This window comes from Galleria mellonella, unplaced genomic scaffold, assembly GCF_026898425.1.
Source record: "Galleria mellonella isolate WM207_F2 unplaced genomic scaffold, CSIRO_AGI_GalMel_v1 utg184, whole genome shotgun sequence".
NCBI classification, from domain to species: Eukaryota; Metazoa; Arthropoda; class Insecta; order Lepidoptera; family Pyralidae; genus Galleria; species Galleria mellonella.
This window is the reverse complement of record NW_026442025.1, coordinates 6,586,066-6,612,967: the sequence shown is the minus strand read 5'-3', so window position 1 is coordinate 6,612,967 and position 26,902 is coordinate 6,586,066. Positions and strand designations below refer to the sequence as shown.

General features: G+C 31.1%; 1 protein-coding gene across 1 annotated transcript in view; it reads right to left on the bottom strand.

The window, feature by feature from the left end:
• Nucleotides 1-26,902, bottom strand: part of LOC113512018 (transcription factor SOX-5) — a 388,866-nt gene that overhangs the window by 244,289 nt on the left and 117,675 nt on the right. The window contains exon 2 of the mRNA XM_031909143.2: nt 23,403-23,452. The gene's annotated coding sequence lies outside the window, so the exon portion shown is untranslated. The remainder of the gene's footprint in view (nt 1-23,402; nt 23,453-26,902) is intronic.

Genomic DNA, 26,902 nt, shown 5'->3' with positions numbered 1-26,902 from the left:
AAAATTGCTGTGAAAGGGCTTGTATACATTAGTAGTGTTCTTATTAACTTTTTATTCGTTTGCGATTTTTTCCGTATGGAATTGGATATTAAAATCTTCATTATTGTTATAAGACTGTATCGTTAATTCTGAAGGGCTAGTACAAAAGAACTTGTATATATTGGTAATATTCTTATTAGCTTTTTATTTCTTCGTAACTACATCCTTTGCTTTGATCCATTTAACAATACTTCTAGTAAATGTACGTTAAGTTTGATCAATTGATCAACACTCACCAACTGTTGTATTGGTTGAGTTACTGAGACTACTCCACCGCTGGAAGATTGCAGATTATATATTTTATTATATACATAACCCAGAAACTCAAATAACCACCACTATTTTTTTAATATTTTTTTCTTTTTTTGCTGCATCACATGTCATTACCAATCCAAATTAAACCTAAAATATGTTACAAAAATGTCTAAATCATACAAAATCCAAGCTAACAACGTACCTACATTATGTAAACACGAATATTACTGTCTCTTACGTATGACAAAATGATATTATTTACGGTGCATAATAACACAAAAATGTTGTTTATAATATTGTCACGCGTGTGGAATTATTAAAAAATATATTTATTGGGTGGGTAAGCACAACAATCGTATATATACCAATAAAATGTGTCGGCATCGAAATAATTGGAGCGGAAAATTATTATAATATTATAAATAGTTTAGAGGCTGGATATAATTTTATACGTGTCATATGGGAGCAGGCCACGGTCGTAACTCATAATTCTGATGGACACTACCGTGTAGATTTGATACTTTATCTGTATTAATAAATATCATCAATATTACCTTAAGGTTGTCTTGAAAAGATTGCTCTCAACTATAAGACCGCCTTACTGTACTTATACAATTGTATCGTTGTGTTTGTAAATTGCCTTGCTTATTTCCTATATTGTATAATGCAAATAAAGTATACACATTCATTCATTCATTCATTCATCAATAATCGAATGTAAGTATTTGAGCGCATCACTTCAGAATAACTGAATCTATTTAGCTGATTATTTTTTGCTATGTTTGCAATTATAAAGACAAGATTTATATGAAAGAAAATGTTTGAAATATTGTAAGAAGAAGTGGAAAATTTGGGCTGAAAATCTCTATTAAAAATAAAATAGCCCTGCATCAAAACGGGAATGGTATTAAATGAATAAACAGTTAAATATATAATTGTTATTGTTTCGCCTTCGCTTCTCGCCTCATATACTAAATGACGTATTTTATGAAATTCTTTATGTTAAAATATTCCAATATGTTATATAGTGCAAACAATTATTTATTCAGGACTACAGATTTTATTAGATAGAAACTAATTAACTTATGTTTCGTGCTCCAAATAACGAAATCCACAAGTCATCAAGCTTGGCAAGTCGTAGGTTTTGGTTTACGATCTGGTACGATTGCAATAAATTATCTATTTTATTGTCTTTCCACGATAACAGAATATATATCACCATATTTAAACGACATTTAGATGGCTCGTTTATTATTCCATTGTGAAATATAAATAAGCCTATCAAGGATCAAAATTATTCCATCCGACTACAAATGGACAAAGATTTTATTGTACTCGATAATAAAATAATTTATATAAATAAAAAAAAAGCCTGTGTTTATTTCGCTATATTCGTATCTACACGACAGTAGGTGCTATAATTTTATAGTTTTATGGGCATTTCTTCGGTGAAAAATATCAAGAAGAGGCGGACCACACCACGATTTATCGCGCGTTTTTATTATTTGTTTCCGCTGAAAAGTTACTGCAATTTTTTTTGTCATTATTACCATTCTACATTTATTGATTTCTTTTATCTTATGGTCTAAAATAAGTCATCACTCCTTCCTAGACATTATGTTTTAATATTGAATGATAGAAACATGAAAATTGTATTTTATGGGACACTAGATGTGGTTGTAGATGCGGTCAAATTCACCATCTTGTTATAATGTTCCAAGGAGTTTTAGTACGATTTATTATAAAATGTAATAATAATGATGAATAAACGATACATTACTGCGGCCAGTAACTGAGGCATTGATGGACGAACGTGTAAATGTGGATCGAGGCGTAGCCAAGGCATACATACGTGAGTCCATCAATGCCTAGTTGTGGCCAAGGCTTGTATAGTACTTTTCTCAAACAATGTGCGGAAATCAAAAACACAATTTTACTTTATAAGTTCAATGACGAATAACGAACACTAATAATTTTTCACGCGCTATAATATTCCTTTGTTTTTTTTACAACAAGCCAGTTCGAAATTTAAATAAAACCTTTTATTAGTTACCTCCTTGGTAGCCATTTTTCGAAGTAAAAGGTCGTACCATTTTTAAATTACAGGACAGATATGAGTTTACATAGTAATTTATCTGGCCGCAAAACACGATAGATATGGATTTTCATACAACTTTTGCCGGCCGCTGCCTGCATGTATTTGGCCAGTACGGCAATTTTGATTTATCTCGAAGAAGATTGTCAAAATAATGCTCACATTTTCAAGCATGTTTGAGAAAATACATTTAATAGTAGCAGCAGTTACATAAAAAAAATCACAAATTATATATCGCTGCTTGACGGCGTATACTGTTAATGCAGATAGGATTACCATTCTATTGTAATCTATTAAAAAAAATGGAATCTTAATTTTATAGATATATTTGCAACCATTTTCTTTCTTAAAAACCTTGTCATGAGGATTATGAATAAAACAAAAATAAAATTAGCCAATAGATAAAGCCGTTCTGAAGTAATGCGCTTACATATATTCGGCAAATGATTTTTATTGGGGGGAAAGGGATTGTATTGGAAAGGGATTGTCGTAACAAAGACTAATAGCGCCATTGCTAGCAAGCCCTGTCAGGTCGACCTCTACACGGTTCCCCTGGAAACCACCGTGATTAATACTTGTTGCATTCGTCACGATGGACTAACTAACCTACTATCATGCTCATTTATCATCCCTCACTGGTGCTTTGCTAATGTATACCGATAACACAGGCGGGGTTACCTGTCCAATATCATCCTTTAAAAAAATGCTTTTTATTTATATAGATTAAACAAAACCTAATCACACAAGGGCCAAAGAGTTTGGTGTAATGTAAATATACAAAACTATAATATAACTAACACAGAACGATGGACCTCCATCGTTAAATATTATATTACAGCGAACATTATATCGGCCATCCAATCAAAGTTTGTCGTGGTTACGAGTATTCTGGATTAGTGGACGTTTATTGTATATTATTATAGTGGAAGTTTGCTAGTAGTTTGTTAGAGGGAGCCGTCCTTTACATGTGACGGGATAATAAGCTTCAAAAGTGGAGCTTACAAATTATTCTGTGTATCTAAGCATAATGTAGATTTTGTGTATCTTCATAAGTTAAGGTTACAGATTATTTTGTGTATTAAATATAATGTTGGTTCTATGTATTTTGAAAAGTGAAAATTTCAAATTATTCTGTGTATTTAAATATAATGTTGGTTCTGTATACTTTAGAAATCTAGTATACACGTACTGTATGGAATGCAGAAGGATAGAGCCGTAGCTAGAAGACCTAAGTGTAAGGTTAATAAAAGAACTTATTGGTAGGGCAGAAGTCATAATTAAGTGACTTCGAAAAAGCAAATCCATCTAATTTTAGAGCATTGTGCCTTTTAAAGTAGGACATTGCCCCTAAATCCTAAATAATGCCCCTAAACCCTCCCCCTCCCTCTCTAACTACGGCCATGCAGTAGAACAAAGGCTAATTTTTTCCTGGTCAGTAAACGTATCCCAGTCACGCGGACAAAGTCGCGGGTAAAAGATAGTAAATATATACATTTTTATTATTTTTTTTTAAATGGAAGGTCATTAATGGAAAAGTAATCAATTATTATTATTTTTACTCCTTTACACATGCAGTACTGCAGTATTTATTTTTGTAAATAAAACAATTCCTTTTAGCATACGTAAGACTTAAATTGAAAGATGATACTTTTGAAAACATCAATGAAAAAACAAAAATACATCCTGTATTTTCGTTTGAAACCCTTTTAATGCTTAACGCTTTATCTGCTGGACAAATTTCTTAAAAACACTGTTCTGATCATTTTTAAAGAAAAGAAAACACTTTCTTTGCGGAAGCTTTATTTTAAAATTCATCACAAATTTAACATCAAACCGAATGTCGCACAGTTTCCAGAGCTAAAGAATTCACAAAAACAAATCTCTAATGAATACAAAAACAACACTTCGTTCACTTTGAGATCTCAGTCTCTCGGGAGTTTACCCTTTTTAAAATTATAAAAATAGACTTCATAAAATTCAAATTAGCATCAGCCCTAGTCTTCAGAGGCCATTTAAATTCATAAATAAAACCCTCTAGGTAAAAAAAGCGGACAAAAAAGTCCCCAACAATTAACAAATCGGTGGCAGTTTAGGGTTAAATTTAACTGTTTTCTACTGTTATGAAATTGGAGTCGTTTTTTTCCCGTACCGAATTCACGGCGGTAACCTGAAACGATTTCTGGAACAATAAATATCGGGCGACAATTAAAAGTAAAAAGGTGCACTACTGAGATAAGGCCTCCTCACACGTTACTTAATAATTATTATGTTTGATTTAAATGTTAAATACATTTAAATACCATTTTGTATAAAAAGGGTTGTCAAAATAATATATTTTTTTACATGTAAGAGCGACGAACGGTAAACAAAAAAGATTATAATACAAAATATATAGATGCCTATTATTTTTAATGGCTCCTAATGGAATGGTAACCCCGCCCCCTCTAAAGGTATACGCTGGCAGGACACTAGTAAGAAATGATAGGTGAGAATGAAAAGGCAGGTCAGTTAGCACATCGTGATGAATTCTAGAACATCTGGAATTCATGCCACGACCACGGGAAGGTCGATCTGACAGAGTATATTGTTAGCAATAAGACTAGTAGTCCGCATTACTAACAATCCCTTTCCTCCTTCCAGATGTCTATTAGGTAGAGATGTCGTATACTGTATATTTATGCAGTTTATACTGAATCTGTGAGGAAGTTTGCTGAGCTGTGGACAGGGCTAAGTTTTGAGTTTCGCTACATGACAAAATTTGAAATGAGGGTGTCCCAATAATTACAAAAGATAAATATGCCGAAGGGGCAATGGACTGACTTTCAGATATCTTGTTGGTTCTTAGAGATTGAGACTATTAAGTTGGCTTATATAGCCAAGATAATAGTACTGACAACTGAAAAGCATTAACAAGGATTTTCGAATAGCGAACCAGTAGAGGTACAGTTTATTTTATTTGTGGGCGACCACCCACTTACTAGATCGAGCAAATACAAATATAAATTAAACTCATTTTTCGTACTAAGCCTCTCATTTGGACTGTTGTGCATATGATTAGTGGCTAGTACAGCCAATCAAGCTCCCAAAAGCACAGAAGCTTCCTGGGATCTTCATAGGCCTCACGGAGCGACTTCACTGTTCCAAGGATTCTAAATGTTGTAGAGCCTCAGCTACACATTCCAGGGTTACGTGAACAACCATTTCTGCGTCAAAACAGCCTCAACATAGAAGGTTGTTGTGGCTCCTATTGTTTATGTTTGTTTAAGGGGCAATTGTCCATTATTGTCCCTATCATTGTTTTTAAGTCTTTTCTAATAAAAATAGATCGTAGATAGAGATATACGTTCAAAATAGATCGAGCATTAGTAAAGTGTTGTATGTAACCCAACATATCGATATTAAAAGAAAACACTTATAACACTTATGTACTCATCATATTTAAAACTAAAAAAGTTTATAATTAAGAATCGGAATATATTAAATAAGCGTTGCAAAAAGGGACAATTATTGAAAAAAACCACTTTGAATAATTTAAAATTGCATGATTACATTAATAAGTGTAATAATAAGTTAGTGGAAAGCCAAAAGTTATATGACATTGATACAGACTACCTAACTTCAAAAATCAATAGTTTAGAATCTTCGCTTCATGATTTAAATACAAAGTATATTATCTCTCAGAAACAAATCCAGGAGCATATTTTAGCAATGGATGATCTGATTGATGTCAGTAAATACAATGCTGACCGTTTTGAGTCGTTGACTAAGCATTGTACATGTAATCACACAAATATATCAAATAATAATTCAGTTGTAACTGTGCTGGAAAATGAAGTTCAGGGTGTTTGTGCCAGTGACTGTAACCCTAAGAGTAGCACAATGGTGTTCTCTGACAGAATAGGCTGTAACTTTGGGTCTATATTGAAGTATCATCTTAAGGGTGATTTATTAAACTACTGCATGCCAGAAGCATCATTTACACAAATAATAAATAAAATTAAGTCTACGAAAATGAACAATATGACCACAATTGTGTTATTTTTTGGTAATAGTATTCAATTAAATAGGCAGGATGTAATTAAAGGAATTGAATATTTATTACAATTAAATGTGTATAAGATTGTATTGTGCGCTTTTCCTTACACAAATAGACATCTTCATAAAAAAATTAACAGTAAGGTACATTACCTGAATAACTTATTACATACATTGACATGTCGTCATAGTGACATTTTGACATTTTTTGATACTAATAGTTTTATTAGTGATTTTTATTTGACAAAAGATACAATGTATCTTTCTAAATCATCTAAAAATAAAATAGCCACTTTAGTGGCTTATAATATTGACTACATGAACAGTTTACATGGTAAACTTAAACATAAAAATGCTGACATAACAGATAATTCTATTAATATTTGTGACATAAGTACTATGACTGCAGATTTAAACTGCTCACAAAGACAAAGGGAAAGCAATCAGAATTAATAATTGTTCATCAGAACATACAAAGTTTTCCCGGCAGCGAGTTAATTATACAATTATTTTTAGAAAAGTATAATATTGATATTGTCTGTTTCACAGAACATTGGCTTAAAGAAAGCAATATGATGTTCAATTTAAATAATTATAACGTTGTCAGCTGCTTCAATAGAAAGTCAGTTAACAGAGGCGGGTCTATGATAATTGCAAGAAATAATATTAAAGTAAAGGAACGTGCTGACATTGTTAGACTTTCTATTGAGTGTTGTATAGAATTATCTTGTATAGAACTAGAAAATTATATCCTTATATGTGTGTACAGGCCTCCTAATAGTGATTACAATGTTTTTGAAGGGGTGATGGAGGATATTTTAAAAAAAGTATTTAATAGTATTAAAAAAATTATTGTATGTGGAGATTTTAACGTTGATATTCTTTGTAACACACCCACATGTACAAAAATTATTAGTTTATTTCAGTCATTTGATTTATGTCATGTCTTTCATGAACCCACTCGTGTAACTGCCACGTCTGCTACTTGTCTTGACAATGTTTTTTGTAACTGCGAGTATACAGAAAAATTCATAATAAATAAACTTCCTTCAGATCACTGTGGTCAAGTTGTTAAGTTTAGCAGTCAAATCAATAAAGTCAACAATAATAAAAAATCAAAAAGACAAATAAACGTTTACAATATTAATAAATACAAAAGCGCGATTAAAAATAAATTGGATTTGCTGTTACAATCTAGTAATAATCCTGATTATCTTTACACCAAGCTAATTAATATTTTATCCGGAGAATATGAACAATTTTTCAAGAAAAAAGAAGTTCATGTTAAATCTAAATTCACGGAATGGGCAACAGTAGGAATACTTAAAAGTAGAAATATTTTGTTTGATTTATACGATCAAAAAAAATATCGATTTGATGACAAATTCACCACTTATGTAAAAAATTATTCTAAAATTTTTGAAAAAGTTTGTATTATGGCTAAGTCTAATTATTTTAATAAACAAATTAAGCAGTCTTCTGACAAAATTAAAACCATCTGGAGCATTATAAATAAAGAAACTGGAAGATCTAAAATAGCCTGTAATCAATTTACATTAAATTATGATAATAAATTAATAACAACAACAAAAGATGTAGTTAATATTTTTGAAGATTTTTTTGCTAATATTCCGATTGATATTACATCTTCTCTGGACTCATCTCAATCTCGAGCAAAAAAATTACTAGAGACTAATATCGGTTGTTGTTCTTTAAGATTTAAATTTTCACATGTTAGCCCCTTTCATATCATAAAAATATTCAAACAGCTAAATTTAAAAAATACGGAAGACCTTTGGGGCATGTCTGTAAAAGTAGTTAGTTCTTTCATAGATATTGTTGCTCCATATCTAGCCACTATTTTTAATAAATGTATTGATAATGGCGTTTTTCCACATTTAATGAAATTTAGCAAATTAATCCCACTATTTAAATCAGGAGATAAATTTGAGCCAGGGAACTATAGACCTATATCTATTTTGCCAGTTCTAAGTAAGGTGTTTGAAAAGATAATGTTAAATCAAATGTTACATCACTTCAGGGTTAACGGACTGCTTCACAGTCAGCAATATGGTTTCACCGCCGGCAAGTCTACCACTGACGCAGGTGTTGCGCTAATGACACATATTTTCGAATCTTGGGAGAGGTCACAGGATGCACTCGGAGTTTTTTGTGACCTATCAAAGGCATTTGATTGTGTGGATCATAAAACGCTTTTGTACAAGCTCGAACATTATGGTATAAGAGATAATGATCTAAAATTAATGAGAACTTATTTAGAGGATAGGGTTCAAACTGTAGATATTGACGGTGTAAAATCTAAGGGAGCTAATATTAAGATGGGCGTTCCACAAGGGTCAATCTTAGGCCCCTTTCTCTTTTTAATCTACATAAATGACCTTCCCTTTATGGTAGAGAAAATTGCAGATATAGTGCTGTTTGCGGATGATACTTCGTTAGTGTTTAAAATTGGACGTTAAAGTAATCAATTAGACGATGTAAATTGTGCTATGTCTGCAATATTAAATTGGTTTACATGTAATAACCTATTATTAAATTCCAGCAAAACAAAGTGTATAAAATTTACACTTCCTAATGTAAGACTAATAAATACACAGTTATTGCTTAATGACGAAATAGTAAATTTTGTTAATGATACAGTTTTTTTAGGTATAACAGTGGACTCGAAATTACAATGGGGGCCCCATATTTCAAAATTGGCCAGTAGACTCAGTTCTGCTGCATATGCAATTAGAAGAATTAGGCAATTAACAGACGTGGCGACGGCTAAACTTGTATATTTTAGTTATTTCCATAGCATAATGTCTTATGGCATACTGCTGTGGGGTAAAGCAGCCGATATAAATACTATATTTGTTTTACAAAAGAGAGCCATACGTTCTATTTATGGTATGGGTTCAAGAGAGTCATTACGTCAGTGCTTTAAAGACTCAAATATCCTCACAGTTACTTCACAATACATTTATGAAAATATTATGTATACACGGAAGAACTTAGCGAGTTTTAAAAAACTCAAAGACTGTACAAGTAGAAACTTACGCAATATAAATAAGCTTATTTTACCTAAATGCCGTCTGCACAAAATCAGTAATTCATTCTATGGTAATTGCATAAGATTTTATAATAAACTGCCGGAATCTGCATTAAATCTGACAGAGAGGCAATTCAAATCTTATATTAAACAATTTTTATGTAAGAAAGCCTATTACAGGATAGACGAATTCATAGATGACAACATATCAAGTAAATAATTAGTTTATTAGCATACAACGTTATAATTTTATTTTCTCATTGCTTTCTTGATTTAATTGATTAATTTTAGAAATATGAAAGCGTAGCGGTTTTTTGTATTAATTGCCGCTTGCATTCTTATGTAAAATGTGAATACTATAACTATCAGATGGCAATTGTGAGTAGCTTTGACGTGGTCTAGTGTTTTGAGTAGTCATGCTCACTAAAATGTCCAGACTTGTGGCGGCGTGGTGGGCCGGGTCATTGGGCTCCCTAAAATATGGTCGAGCGCAGTGATGGCTGGCTCATCCGTCATACTCGTGAACGGGTGCTGCTTGTAGGGACTGGTCTGCTCTAATCACTATGACTGATTTCCTCTTATTAATTGTTTAACCAGTTGGTTATGTATTCAATTTTTTTTTTCTTTTTGAGTATTTAATTGAATTAGTGCTAATTGGTGGTTTGTATTCACACAATTAAACTTAAAAATGTAAAATAATAATAAAATTATTTAAAAGAGCATCACGCAAGTTTCTTGCTCGTTCTTCTTGTGATGAGACAGCTTTCCGAACGAGCGGTAAATTAAAAAAAATGTAATGACTTTTCAAAAGTGCTTCAATGTAAGTTTATTTGAATAAATGATTTCTATTCTATTCTATTCTATTCTATCACAACCGTGGCAATTTTTTTTTTTTTTGGTGAAAATGGTATGGTAACCCCGCCTGCGCTAACGGGATACGCTGGCGGAGCACCAGTGAAGGGTGATAGATGAGAATGAAAATAGGCCAGTTAGCCCATCATGATGAATTCATCAGGAATTAACTATGATAGTTTCCAGGGAGAACCGCGAGGAGGTCGACCTGGTTGGATATATTGCTAGTAATGGGATTCTCAGTCTCCATTACTAACAATCCCTTTCCCCCCAACCGTGGCTATTAACATGCAACGCATTAGTTCTCTATATTATTTATTCATTTATAGCCTAATATATTACATTTATATATGGATAAATATAAAGACCTGTATATATTTCTATAATTTTCTTTGAAAGAACTTATGGAAATCTACTTTACATATAAATCACTCGCTTTTTACAGTTAAGTTAACAGTTTCTTGAAAGTATTTGTTTACGCACATTTTTTTATTAAAATCGAATTATTAGTATTAAATATTTATCAGTTTAGAATAATACTGGCACGTAATATCGTGTGAGTATCCCTTTACAACCCGTTATATGAAACTTTTTACAATCTCAACATCTGTTTGTTATTCCATCTATTTCGGTACATCCGAGTGTTTTATCCCTCCCATGTCATTGTGGCTCAATTAAGGACTCGCGTTTCTTTTTTAATGTTAGTCACAGTTTATGTTAAACTAAGTTTAACTCGTGGCTTCGTTCCTCATATTGTTTAATTTATTTTGTATTTATCCTCGATTTCGTAATGTAACTGGGAAGAAATTAGTCTAGATTCTTCATCATCATAAATGTTATTACATATACACCAAATTTGATATTATATATATAATATGATATTTTTTTATGTGTATATATAATATCACTATACTTATGTACGTCACTTAAGATATTTCATATATTACAGGATATCTTAAAATTAATTCTAAATAGAAGACAAGTATAATAGTTTTCTAATCTTCTGCAAAATTTTTTTAAAGTAACAAAAATAATATATATAATCATCTCATGAAAAATTTAACATCAATAAGTAGACACAGAGTCGTACCGCAAAATTTTGCCACCCTGTATATAACTCTTCATACACTTCACATTTAGCTTCATACATCAATCGTTCATTCGCTTTTGAGAGTAATTTTTATGTTGCTTTTTGTCGTAATTGCTTCACTAATTGAGTAATTTATGGATGCACGTGTATTTTTTTTTTTAATTTATAATAAGGATACGATGAAAATTTAATAGAGATAATATTTTTGAATTATCTTAAAATATTTTGTATATATATAAAATATTTATATAAAGAAATATTATGTACATAACTTATACATAATGATTAGTTGGTAAAGAATGACATATAACATTAATCTCGCCATTTGTACAAAGTTTTTGTATAAATGGCGAGTTTAATGCTATGCAATAAAGAATAAATAAATAAATAAACAACAGTTTTTATACTAAAACATTTTACTTCGTAGTTTTAAAACTGTTTTCGATAGACTTCAAAAACAAGGAGGTTTTCAGATCGATCGTATAATTTTTATGTGTATTATCTCATAATCTCGACGTAAACGGATTTGGATTTTTTTTTATTTGAAAGAATATACCCGTAATTACACATAGTCCCATAGAATTTTTTAAGTTTGTAACATTAACCTATGGTTCACCATACGTTTTGGGAAACTGAAGTAAAGGGAAGTGAGAAATTTATGCTTAAATAAATAAAATCAAACTTGGGTTAGTAGTTTAATTTTTAAATCAAAAGTGCCACAATCGAAGTTAGTTTTTGTATAACATAATTTAATTATGATACTTATCTTCATCCATGACAATGCTAGTTTAGTTTGAACATTAATAACTTTTATTTTCGTCGAAGTTAATTACTTAGACGACCACCCATCCAAGAAATGACCACACTCAACATTGCTTTACTTGATTTATCGTCATATTTTACTAAATAAAAAGAAATAAAGTAATATAAGCTTTCATATCGTTAAATAAATACTGTTAAAGTTATTCAGTATTTGTAGCACAACGCTGTGAAAAATGTTCAAACAAAATCCTATAAATTTTTTTATCCATTGCAAACACAATGTTTGATATGATATCCTCATAAAGTACCTTATTTCAACGAATATAGATAACTTTTTTCTTAAAAAAACCTACTTAATGTACATACTTTCAGTTAAAGTTTATTTTGAACGCATGTATATTTGAAGTCACAGACTTAAATAAAATAGACGACGCAAGTAAATAAAAACTGTTTTACCATTAAATCAATTGCAGTAATGTTTCAAAAACTTTTCATTGACATAAAATCTTTTCTAAAATATTGTTTAAATTAAAAAAAAAATACGTTATTATATTTATATTAAGTCTCCATTAACTGGAATAAAAAATAGGTACTTTTAATAGATTATTTTAAGAGCAAAAATGTACATGTAAAGTATATTATATTACGGTATTTGTTTTCTTTCCTATACCATCACAATAATAATTTGGTTTACAGGATACATTATGAAATCAGATAATGGGCATTTAGAAGGCACAATTCAAAGAATCCAAAGCCAAGCAAATTAAGAAAACTTCCTTTTTTAAATAAGCCAAATGTTATGTCAAATGTCAATAATCTAATGAGCGTGTACAGGAACTATATTGTTTTTTTTTTTATTTAAAATGTTTATATGTAGTTTATTTTCGAAACGAAAAGGTTGAGGCGGATGCAATTTTGCTTCCATACTTCACAACTACTTATCAGAAGTACACTTTGTCACTTATTTATTTGTGAAACTTTATTATTATTCTTATAAGGAACTTTGAAATATATTATCCTACCTACTGCGCCATGTTTTGATTGTTCTTTTATGTATAGGTTAGGAGCATCAAGTAAACACCTGTAACAAGATCATAGACCACACCTACCCACATAGATTTTTATTAACATATTTTTTAAATAACCTACAATTAGTCATATACCCGATAAGGTCGACCTCCACGTGGTTCCTCCTAGAAACCAACGTGCTCAATTCCAAGTGCATTCATCACGATGGGCTAACTGACCAATCTTTTCAACCTCACCTATCATTCCTCACTGGAGCCTCGCTAGCGTAAACCGTTATCGCAGGCGGGGTTACGATTCTATTGTCATCAACCAAAAGAAAAAACCTACAATAATGGAATGGTACCCCGCCTGTGCGTTGACGAAGTACCAATAACAGATAAGTGAGGATGAAAGCAGGTCAGATAAATCATTGTGACGAATTCCACAAGAATTAACTAAGACGGTTTCTAGAGGGAACCGCATGGAGGTCGACTTGATAGGGTATATTGCTAGCAATAGGGCTACAAGTCCCCATTACTAACAATCCCTTTCCCCTTGGGATCATCATTGGCGCGAAGCAATTTTGTACTCCATCACGTAGCTCGTCTATTGAAATTTATATCTATGTCTGTAATACTTAGGATAGGTATAAAGATCACTAAATCCCAAGTAAGTGAACATTTAAGTTCTTAAAAGTAGGTCATGTAGAGGATATTGGAAGTATTGGAACGTTATCTCAAAGCTCAGATATGTTTGAAAATTTTATTGAAGTTAGATCTGTAAATTTAGATACGGGAAGAGACGTAGAGAGTTTTAGACTAGTCTATGGTGATTACATGATCATACAATATTAATGGTTGTTGTTTTCCCTAAAACGAATAATTATTGTAAAAACTTGTTTTATAATACCTCTCTCTTCAATAGTACACTCTTGACAGAGTGGTCGTGGTTTTCACAATGATAGTGGATCATCAATGAGGCTTTCCTTCGCGATTGAGGTCCTTGCAATATGTCTCCATCTACTTCTGTTCGCCGCCGAGCGAGAGCATTCCACAATAGACTGCTGTGTGGCCGTTTTGATGAGGTCAGTCCATCGCGTTGGTGATTTACCTCGAGAACGTTTGCCTTGTACCGTCGTTATATTATATATTTATTTACAAAACAAACATATTTTGCACACACTCACACACATACATACACATATAAACACACATACACACGAGTGTGTACGTGTGAGTTACCATGCGACGCTCTTAAATAAATATATATTAATACTAGCTTTATCCAAGACTTTGTCCAGATAACTAGGATACGTTTACTGACTGGGATAAAAAGTGAAAAGATAAAAAAGCCTATGTGATTCTCCATCCTATATACGAGTAATACTTGTATATCAAATTTCATAGTGATTGTTTGAGTCATTAATGAACCAATAGGTAACAAACAAACAAACTCACTTTCACATTTATAATATTAAAGATTTTTATTTTATATATAAATTGTACAGTGGATTTAAAGCATATTCTCTGTCTCTTTCTATCAAAAGAAGCTTTCGTTGAAAGAACGTCAACGCCTAAAAATCTAATGTACATTATGATAACGACATTATAACTAAAATAAAACAATTTATCGTCACAGGATTCGAACTGACGATCTAAAAACGGCGAGTTGACATCTAAACACAATATTTAACGTCTAAACCACGTATAAAGAAAGATAATGAGGCGAAATACGATTATCGCCGTGTTGTTTGTATGAAACTGCGGCGAGTTACAAAATTGTACTGAAATAGAATGAAAATGTATGTAATGAACGGACCGTGTTGTGTTACAGCGGTGAATCATTCCGGGTTCGATTTCTTTGATGGGCTAAATTTTACTTATAAATTTTCAACCGACTTCAAAAAGGAGGTTCTCATTTCAGTTGTATATTATTTTTATCTTTATTATCGTAAAGTTTTGAGTTTTTTTTTAATGGATGATAATGAAACAGTAGGTGCGTGGCATCAATGAGGGTGAGAGGTGAGAATAAAAAGGCAGGTCAGTCATCGTGATGGATACACCTGGAATTCAGCACCGTGTTTTCCAGGGCGGACTGTCGCCGGTGGAGGTCGACCTTACAGGGTATATTGCTAGCAATGTTACTAGTAGTTCGCATTACTAACAACCTCCCCCCCCTAATTTGTGTTAGTTCACTATGTGTGAATATAGTGTTTGTTCTACTTTTATATTAAATTTGAAATTGAAATAATTTAAGTGACCGCTTCATTGAATAAAACATAGCAACATTATTTTTTTGGCAAAACCTTAAAAATGTAATATACCTAACACAAAATCATGGTGGATGCGCGTGCGCATACAAACCGGCCCCCCGGGATGCACGCGCGGGCGCATCTTGATCCAGCTAACGAAGGAACGAACAATGTCTCTATTAGCTTATTCTGGAGTTTTAGATTGGAACACAGCAATCTGTGGAGTTGACTCATTACTATTAAAATCTAAAAGGTTAATTAATTAATTATAAATGTGAATATTGTAAAAATATTTTTGATCATCATCATATCAGCCGTCAATTGTCTACTGCTGAACTTAGGCTTCCTCCTATTAGAGGGTTTTGACAATATTTGCCACATTTGGTATGCGGGTTGGCAACTATATTAGGGTTTGGTGATATTTAAATAGGGACGCTGCTGCCTATCCTTCGACCTTTAAGTCCCCTTAGTTGCCTCTTACGACACGAACGGGAATGAAATAGGTGCCCTATTCTGTGCCGGGACCACACCGGTTGGATTTTGTACTTGTGTAATTCTGTTTGTACAGATACAAGTTGTTCTTTTTTCAAGAATATTTTTTTTAGTTTTTGTAATATTCTACAATTTCGTATTATACCTGATCGGTTTTTTACAATTTAAAACTTTGTTACAATTTTATTTATATGAAAAAGCCTACAGGTAAAAGTTTGTTCAATTAATTATGTTTTTAAATCATAATATCTGGGATTATGGGGAAATTTATTTCATATTAAGTATAATATTATAAAAGTAGATATAATTACTATTTAAAAAATTAATGAAAGATAAATTTTCTCTATTATTTAAATGACTACTGGGAGCTACATTAAGAGCTATATTGAAATCGAAATGTTAATTTAAAAGACTTTTGTGTACATAAAATTATAAATTTAAATATGTAAAGTCACGTATACATTTTACACATAACAGTGTGTAAAATATTAAAATATAATGTGTGCTTATAAAACTTTTAACAATAAAATTAATAAACTATCCCATTTTGCTAAAGATACATTCTTTAATTAAAAAAATATGTAAAAATATTTATTGTTACAGTAATTAATTCGTCTCCATGGAATTCATTGTTGCATCGAACGAGATACGTTCTCTTGCTCCACTATGCAAATAAAGTTAGTAGCAAAAACAAAGCGAAACGCGGTAATTACACTTGGTGGAAAATTAACTGACATCGATACGGGGAACATGCTCCCGGTCTGGGCACGGTAGGGACGTAATGAGTCTAGATATGGAACGTTTTAATGCACGCCAGTGTAATGATTCGAATACTAAATTTCAAATAGGTTTAGTGCTTATAAAATGAGGTAGATACAAGGAATTTTATGTGGATTTAAAATGGAGGTATTTAATTCTCCTATTTGTGTTTTTGTGAGTGTGTGTATGTGTGTGTGTATGTGTGTGTGTTATGCGATATCTTGCTTTATTTGTACCGATTTTGATAATTATTTTTCGTATGATTAACAGTGGAATAAATACTACAGTTATTATTATAATTAAAGTTTTAGATCGCAGAGTCATAGAATAAATAATTACAATAGTATTTAGTAAGATACAGTTATTTATTTTTATTATTTAACTCTTTATTACACCAATACCAGAGGGAAACTTTGCACAAAAGTGGTTTGCTTGGGTACCTCTGTCCAATTCGTATTTCTACCGTGAAGTAATTGTGTTTGCATGGCTGTATTTCGATTTCAATAGTGGAATATGGCAGTGAATTTACATGGTAAAGAGGCATAACACCTTAATCCTCAGAAATGGCAACGCATGGAGGTATCATGGGCGTAAAAGTATTCTCTGTTATGTCCATGGTACTGCTCTTGTCTATAGGCGATGATTACTACTTTCTATCAGGTAGGTTATCAGCTTGTATAAAAAAACCTAAAACCAAAAGAAACAATGATAATTAGAAAATGTAAGTAAAATTCAGTAGCATAAAGTACAAATTAAAATATATATATAAAAGTACAAAAGGCGGTCTTATCGTAATAGCAATCTTTTTTTATTTTATAAGTTTCCTTTATACCTAAATACTACTCGTATTTAGAAATAAAGGAAACTTATTTATTAGTATTGCACTTTATAGAACAATTGTAAAAAATTTTGTATGGAATTTTAAGCTTCTGTCAAAGCCCAAGAACAACCACTTTAAGTTGACGTAACTATTATATCAATTTTAAGTATTAATTTTTTAGTACAAAAATAGTAAAACAATAAAACAAAAACTGTCAGATACAAATTATCTGGCCACCCTCAAATAGAGGCGCATTTGCTTTCTATTTTAGTATGTCATTTATAAAATAAAGAAACACGATCTTTTCTGCATGTGAGGGTTAACCCTGCGAACGCTACATAAATCTGCAGCCAAAGGGTTGTAAATTCCAAACCCCTTCGAAAAGTAGTGATGTACTGCCTCCAGTTCTACTTGAACTATTCCCGCTCACGATTCTATCAAAATATTATCTTGTTGGAGTTTCGTAAAGGACGTTCAGAGGTCAAGTCTAAATGGTCAAGATTGTATAAATACGAATAAAAATTTCAAGCAGCTCTTAAGATATGTTTCGGTTTACCCTTTCTAGTCTATTTTGTAAATTGATATTAGTTTTTGGCAACGTTTATCTCTCGATCGGTGTGAAATTTTAATTTATTTTAAAATAAAGATTTACGGGTTAGGTCACATCACTTATCTTTAAAAAGCGAAGTAGGGTTGGCGATAAGTATTCAAAATATATTTTAAACATTTAATTGGCTTATAATGAATAATATTTAACACCATTAAGATAATTTTGGCTGATTTATTGGAAAAAAATAATTTAATGATTATATTAATCTATGTACTATTCATGAACTTCACACCATTAAACTATTATAATTAGTTTTTTTTTCTTATCTTTTCAATCTCTTGATATTATATATTAATATGGAATATTAACAGTTATTGATTTTTTAATATAAAAACCTTTTCATACTTAAAATTTGTTCAATCTTTAATTTTTAAGTCATTCTCTTCTGCTCTTATTTATTTGGGGTCGCCGTAATACATTTTTTTTTCTATTTTTCGCTATTCACGGTCATTTCCACATTAACTTCCATCTTGGTTGTATTATCTTATTACAATATGATAAAAAAAATATTATTGTCCTATTATTATCAAATATGACTCGCAAGAAATAATAGTTCGAAGAATTCTGGTAGTCACTTACCATCAGGCGAGCCGCATGCTTATTTGCCCCCTGTATTACCTAAAAAAGTGGATGTTATCAGTATTATTGGAACGGAACGTGTAATGCTAAATCTTACTTCAATAGCTTCCCTATTTCCCAGACCACCCCTATTTTTTACTTTTTAGTGTTCCTCACTTGGAAACATGGCTTGCCATTAAGGTATTGACGCGGGTGAGCCCCAGTCTGTATACGGAACCCGCAATAATTCACAAAGAAAGCCTACCGCCAATATGTAAGAGTAGTGTTTGACCATAGACTAAAATATTTTCAAACGAGTTCAGGTACAACCCTATAATTTTACCATCTCTTTTGTCTCTGAGAAGCAGTGAAAATAAAATAATTAAATCTGTTAAATTACAATATACATATGATTTAATCGTATTTCTGATTATACATATATGAAATGTATAATATGCTTGTATTTTGTTTTCTAGTTAATAGATTTTCGATTCTTTTTTTATCTCAATAGATATATAATACTTACAGATTGGTCCCATAGAAATTTTATCAAAATCGTTTCAGTAATTTAGTTTTTAAATCAAAATAACTGGTTTTGCCACAATTGAATTCGGGGCTTGTTAGTAAAACATAATATTATATTTTTTTATCAAATAGCTTAAAAATTTACTATTTGCTATTTACTATTTTGCATAAAAAACAAAATTTTACTATACTCTATAAAATACAATATAGATACTGGTATTATAACCCAAATGAGATGTGTCTCAGACATTGTGGCAATTCGATCAAAATCCCGTTAATATAATATTTTATTCATTATGTTAATTTTAGTGTATTTTCTAGACTAACTAACTGTCTTTTGTGACAAACGACCAGACTCAAGGATGTGGCCTCAAGGCCGCTTCTAGTATGACATCATAAAATGCAAAATTATTATATTTATGAACTTTTTAATGAATTATTTAGCATTTTAAACTTCGTTTATAATATTATGCGTTTAACGGTCACAAAAAAATGTATTTTAATATAAAAAATAATAATATTGATATAAAAAATATGCCTAATAATTTAACTGTGATTAATTATTATATTTAATAGGGATATTAATGCATATCGGATAATATTTTTCTTATAATAAAATATTCTGTCTTTAAATATTTATATTTTGAGTGTATCAAATTAATCGGTAAATTATTATACATACATACTTATTCATGAAAAATGTAATGAATTTGGATAAGTAAGGGCTATTTTAAGATTGAAATATGCATTGGGAGATATACAAAATTATATTAATTATTTATTATATTAGTGGCATAGGTTTGTATAATTCTCCTAGTATTCGTGCATCTCTCTTTTTACATAATTTAATTTTAGCCCATTAAATAATGAAATAAATTTATAAATAAAATATGTAAAAAAATATTATTATAATATTTTTTTACATATTATTATAAGTTCATAATTAAAAGAGTGAAAATTTTATTTGAATTAAAATTGGAACTAATCAGACACAAAAATTTCATAATTTAATCACAAATCAAAAATTATGTAGTTCGCTCAAGAGAAATATTATTACGGTAATATTGAATAAAATGATGCGATATATAACACTTGGACATTGTGAAAATTGTAAAACGATATCAAATCTCATACAGCTTACCGTTATAAAAGATTGTATTATCATATGTATTGACAAATTAGCATAATATTATTCTTAGAATTGAAAATATAGTTTTGCATCTGGAAATTAAAAAAAATAATAATAAGCAAACAGGTGTGTTGAAAACTAAACAAAAACTCGTCCTTCAAGATTACTAAAATGATAGTTGATTTTGGAAAGCAACAAATATTAGTTCAATATAATATATTATGGAATGCCAACGCTGAATATTTTATAGTCTTAATAAACAAGAATAAATATATCATATAGATAGATCTTTATTGTTTCCTCTAAAAGATTACAATAGTAAACTTATTATAAATATAAATAATTACAAGAAATAATCACAATGAAAAAACAATGGGCGACCTTATCCCTAAGAGCGACATATAAAAGATTTTTTTTATTCTTTCACAATGAATGAATGAAAACTCTTTGTTTTTCCCTTAAAAAAAAATGATACTGATTATTAAGATTTTAGTATTTTCAATGAAAACTCTCAGTCGATTTGATTTATTCAACAAATTAACTAAAAACAATATTAACCTATACACATAAACCTTTCTCTTGAATCACTCTATCTATTGATGTAAACCGTATTAAACTTTGTTGTGTAGTTAAAAGATCTAAGCGTACAGACGACGGGAAGCGACTTTGTTAATATATATTGTTCGAAATATTATGAATAAAGTTATTATATATATCATTATATTTAGCATTGTAAATATTAACTTTATAAAGTTAACTCAGTAATGTTTGTTTACATTGAAAATGCCAAAATATCAACTGTCATACACACCGTGCTACTAAGCACGGAGTATAGTGTGGCAAGTGTGGCCAACGAACATGTTAGAGGCACTTAAGTCCAGAAATTTATAGAGCTAGAACACGATTATGCTAATGCAGCAAGTTTAGAATCGACATATCTTTCGGATTCTCACGAAGGCCGATGGGCGACATTTGGTCTGGCCACGATGTCGTTGACCTCTGTGAAATTACGAAAAGTTTGGGTTGACAACGCATGGTGTTTTACGATTCGCCTTCGCTTCACTTTTAATAGGACAAAGTAAATATATATATATATATATATATATATATATATATATATATATATATATATATATATATATATATATCAAAATTAAAATATGTATTATACAATTAAAATAGAAAAAAATGTCTATTGGAGGAAAATAAAGACGGGTCATTTCTAGTTATTTCTATCTTGCACCACATTTTTACTTATCGATTCCAAAGTTCGCATTTTTAGAGGAATCTCCACAAAAGCGTGCGGTGTAGTCATTAGCAAATGGCCAAAGATCTGTTACCGATACGTATCGGCATTTACCGGTATTTTTGTTTTACTCTCCCATCACTATTCAGTTAGTTCTTTGACTTCGAAACTTTATACTGGAATTTTAGCTAATGTCTTGCGGTTTTACCTAATGTGATTAGTATTTTTTCGATCTATTCGGTTTTCATTTATACTTAATTAGCATTTTAATAAATGTATGTTATTAATTAGGTGCATTATTTATGTTGCACGTCTGTTTTTTGTCATACTAGTAACCCGACCAGGTTTCGCGTGGATACAAATTACACATATGAACTTATAAAAATATATAAATAACAGTAATACACGTAAGTATATAGTATCAACATTTGTTGTCTGATTTAGAAATAGTAAGCGATGACTGATTTAGCATAGACAGTCGTGGAAGCGACTTTCCTTTTTTCTATTTTGTATTTTTTAAATTTTTTTTTGGATACCTATTGATTTATGTGGAATGAGTTCCTTGTCGAGTTTTTGCAAGAGACTACAGCATTAAGACGACAGCATAAGATTCTTCAAAAAAGGGCTAAAGAGATTTTTTTCAGAGTCGGCAACGCGCGTGTAATGTGCCTGGTATTACAAGGGCTCATTGTCTACGGTAATTGCTTGCCATCAGGTGGGCCATACGCTTGTTTGCCACCTCAATTGGTATAAAAAAGATTTATACTTATATGATTACTTCACCCTCACCTATCATCCTTCACTGATACCCCGCTATTGTTTATTAATAATGCGGATGGGGTATCGTTTTTTTTTAACAGTCATAAAAAAACATATATAATAATTATATTACTACTGTAATTATCTACATGAGAAAACACACACAATAACTGTTCATTTTACACCACAAATTAAATAATAAATAGCATACGTCTACAGTATATTTAGTAACAATTATCGACTTCTGATCGACGGAGGAACAATCGTAAATTTCTTATTAAGATATAAAGAAAACTATCTTACAGCTTTCTTACTAGATACGACCATTGTAACTTGAACTCTCATAATTAAAACAAGACTAAGCGTGATAGGTCTTAAAAATTGGTTAAATAGGTACTGTAGCAGAAAATAAATGATACTGTAATAAAAATGAAGTAACAAGCAATCAGAATAGAATGTTATCAAATGACTTTGTTGTTTTACACGTAATATAGTCGTATTTTATTATGTGGATAGAATGTCGGATGGACGGATGACGAAACAGATATTTTAATATAATTGTTATTACTTTCTTCCTGCGACTTCGTCTACATGATTAACATAAAAAAAAAGTAGATATAAAATATTTGCCGTGTATTCCTGGCATAGAATAGGTCACACCTTTCTTTCCTTATCTTGGGTATCGTAAGAGGCAACTAAGGAGGACGAGGGATGGCCAGCAGCGTCCCTCTTTAACATTTCCAAAGCCTAAGTGCGGTTGCCAATCCGTCTGCCAAGCGTGGCAACTACTGACAAAATCCTTCAAGAGGGAGGCTCATGTTCAGCAGTGGACAGTTAAAGGCTGATACGATAACGATGATGGAGTATCGGATGGATCTGAAACTTGGTATTGTAATAATTTGCTGTTAAGTTTACCAAAAAGCATCTGTATATGCAGACTGTATATATATACAATATATCAGTCCGTCAGATGGTAAACCGTTACTGTAGCTTATGTAGGTAGGTATATTACAAAAATATTTTTTTAAAACCTGATTATATAAAATATAAATAAATAAATGTTACCTTTTTCTAACTCATCCCGAGGATTGCCCAAACAAAACTCAGATCAGCACCTGAAACCAATAACAGCAAGAATAAATATAATATTTTATAAGTGATATAGGTATAACATAGAAACATAGGTGTTGTAAGAGAGAAGATCTCGAGGGATGGGCAACAGCCCATCATTCGATCCAGTCCCTCTTAAAACATCACCATAGCCCAATTACGGTTACCAATCCGCCTGCCAAGCGTGGCAACTAATAGCAAAACTTTCCTTATAAAAGAAATGCTTATGTTCATCAGTGAATAGTTAATTACATACACAATAATAACACATATATTATATAATAATAAAGAGAAATATATGTTGCTTTTTATTTCGAACAAACAGGCGAAGTCACGGTCGTAACTAGTCTCTAATACATATATAAAATAAACAATTACTTTAGTTGACTTTGAAAGAATGAATGATTGAAATCTATTCAGGCTTGTGCTCGCATCACAGTCGTTTATGATTAAGGGTCGCGAATTGATTCCGAAATTAGTTGAGCTTTTTTGATCTAATTAATTACACGTAAGTTAATTCGGTAGATATTACGTTAAAATTTAATTTATTGCTAAAATGTGAAACAATAAAATGATATGGTAGTATTACAATAGTTATTTTCACACATTTTGTCATTACTGACATGCAATTTAATTGATTTGTTCTTCCGTTCCCATCGGCAAACGTTCAATTGTTAGCCAATTGTAGTAATCGCAGTAATAAAAATTACTCATTTCTTCGATCACTCAAGCCCTTTGAGATTTACCGTGTGGATTCTGATCGCGCCACAATCGATTCTCGAATGGAGATAATTTTAAAAAATCGTAAAAAAATCGCCCGCGGTAACAAAGCAGCCGCCGCTTTGGTGAAATTCGCAGATTACCGAGGCATCCGATAAACCAATAACGCATGTAGCGGCGACGACGTGAAATGGTAGGTTACTCGTTAAATATACGACTTACGAGCTAGTTCATATTTTTATTGTTGAACCCTAACTGTAATTTAATTACATTTTAATAAATAATATTAATTTCACAAAGTATATTTAATACAATAAATAATACTAATATTACCCACATTTCATATATACTCGTACCTACATAATAATAATTAAAATGTCAATAAAGCATACATAATATTGAACAATTTTTTTTATACCACTGAGGTGGCAAACAAGCATATGGCCCATCTGATGGTAAGTGGTTACCGTAGCCTGCAATACCAGAGGTATTACGCGTGCGTTGCCGACCCTGAAGAAACCTCTTTACCTCCCTTTTGAAGAACCCTATGTTGTAGGGGCATGCTGCATAATTAAATTACAGAAAAGAAAATTAAAAATGATTTTTTGTATATAACAATACTTAATACTATGTATTCATTTCTGTATATTCATAGATATATACTATTTAATTCTGTACATACTGTCATTATTTATTTATATTTATTTATTTGTAATTTATGTATGTTTGACTCATTAGTATTCTATGTAATTTATATTATATTATTATTGAAAGACGGGCATTTTCAGGCATAAAAGTCTGCGACACTGCGACCTTTCCTTGTGTTCGCCTATTAAGATGTATTTGTAGCGATGTTTTTTTATCTTCTCTGAACAAAAGTGTATTTTCCAAAGATACATATACTGTTTAAGTATCAATGGGCTGCAGCCACAAATTAAGTGTTGCAGTGTTTCTCCCTCACTGTTAATTCGTATTATAATTATTTCTTTTTTTTTAAATCTTATACACGGCAATCCTGCACTAGATTACCCGTTAGTTATTTCTTTTCTCATTGCATTAGGTTGATTGGAAGATATCTCTTTCAAAGATAAGCTCAAATTTTAGAACCATTCGCTTTACATCTTTTTTACAACTGCTATACAAATATATAATATATTATGATATTTAAAGGAGCACCAATTTGTATCATCATGTTAGCCCTTAACTGTCCACTGCTGAACATAAGTCCTCCCCTTAGGAGGATTTTCCAGTAGTTGCCAAACTCGGCAGGTGGATTGGCAACCGCAGTCAGGCTTTAGAGATGTTTTAAGAGGGACGCTGTTACCCATCGCTCGCCCTTCCTTAATCGGCTCGTGACACCCACTGGATAGGAACGGGTGGCCTATTCTATGCGAGGACCACACGGTATTTAGTATATGATACTTGTATTTATATATTTGTAAAATTACAAAAAAAAATATATATTTATTACTCGTATATATTAACAAACATAAATTTACGTACACAGAATCCTGCAGCAACGTATTCAAAAAAGATTCTATTGAACGTATCCAATTAATTACAAATATTTTGAAGGGAATAAAACAAGCCGACCAGTGCACGTCGACGTCAGTATAAAAGACAAAGTGTCAAGATGAAAGGGCCCGCCAGCGATTGTCGCGGCATTGTATCGTCACTCGTTAGTCGGCATTATCGTACCAAGATTTATTTTAACGATTAAGTTGACGGTACACGTGATAAGCTCATAGCGTACTATAGAGTGTGGGAACGGATTTTTGTATATTAACGTTTTTAGTATAGAAAAGGTATCTGTGTACTTTTTTAATATATTCTCTATGGTAAATCCAGCCATTAATATCAATCTATCTATCATTACGCCAAATTCCTTGCAGCACAGGCAGAGAGAATCCGTGCCAATGACCTCTACCAAACTAGCTCTTTAAAAAGTACCAGATGACTATTTGATGTTTTGGTTGATTAAACATTAATACATCAATACTTTTTCTATTAGAACGTTAAATTACTCTTGAATAAACTCGATTGGTTGAAGATTTGCGCAAATGCTTAATAGAATTATGTAATATAATGTCTTTAACTACAGGTCTAATAAAACGAGAAAATGCGACATAAAGGTGATATTCAGCAGTTTTTGCTTTGAAAAAAAAAAGACAAGTTAATAATAATAATAACAATATTTCTCAAAATGTTGAATTATTGAAACATAGATATATTATATACCTTTTCTATTCTTTACTATATATATGAATTAAACGAGCCAGATGCAGCTTCAGTTTTTGGATTAATCGAATTTTAAAGTCCAATTCATCCAATAATTTAGCAAAATAAAGCTAATTTGTAATAAAACAATCAAATGTAACAATAAATCAGAATTTTGTATATATATTTGTCCAAAATATAAATACATATTAGTTGTATATTAAAGCGCGAGTAGACTTGTCTAGTTTCATTATATCGCGCCTTCTTATATCTTACACCAAACACTATTTCAACGATTAACGCTTATAGCACCAGTCATTAAGCCACAATTGGCCTGTGTGCAATTTTGCAATTTCTATATACGAATAGTATTGTTTTAATGAACAATAGTTTAATAAACAAAACAATGTCAAAATTGAATCGAATAAGACGACCGATTGAGACACCATTATGTAATTATTAACATTTATATTAATTTAGAACAAACTATTTCTAAAGATTTTTTGTTCAAAATTGAT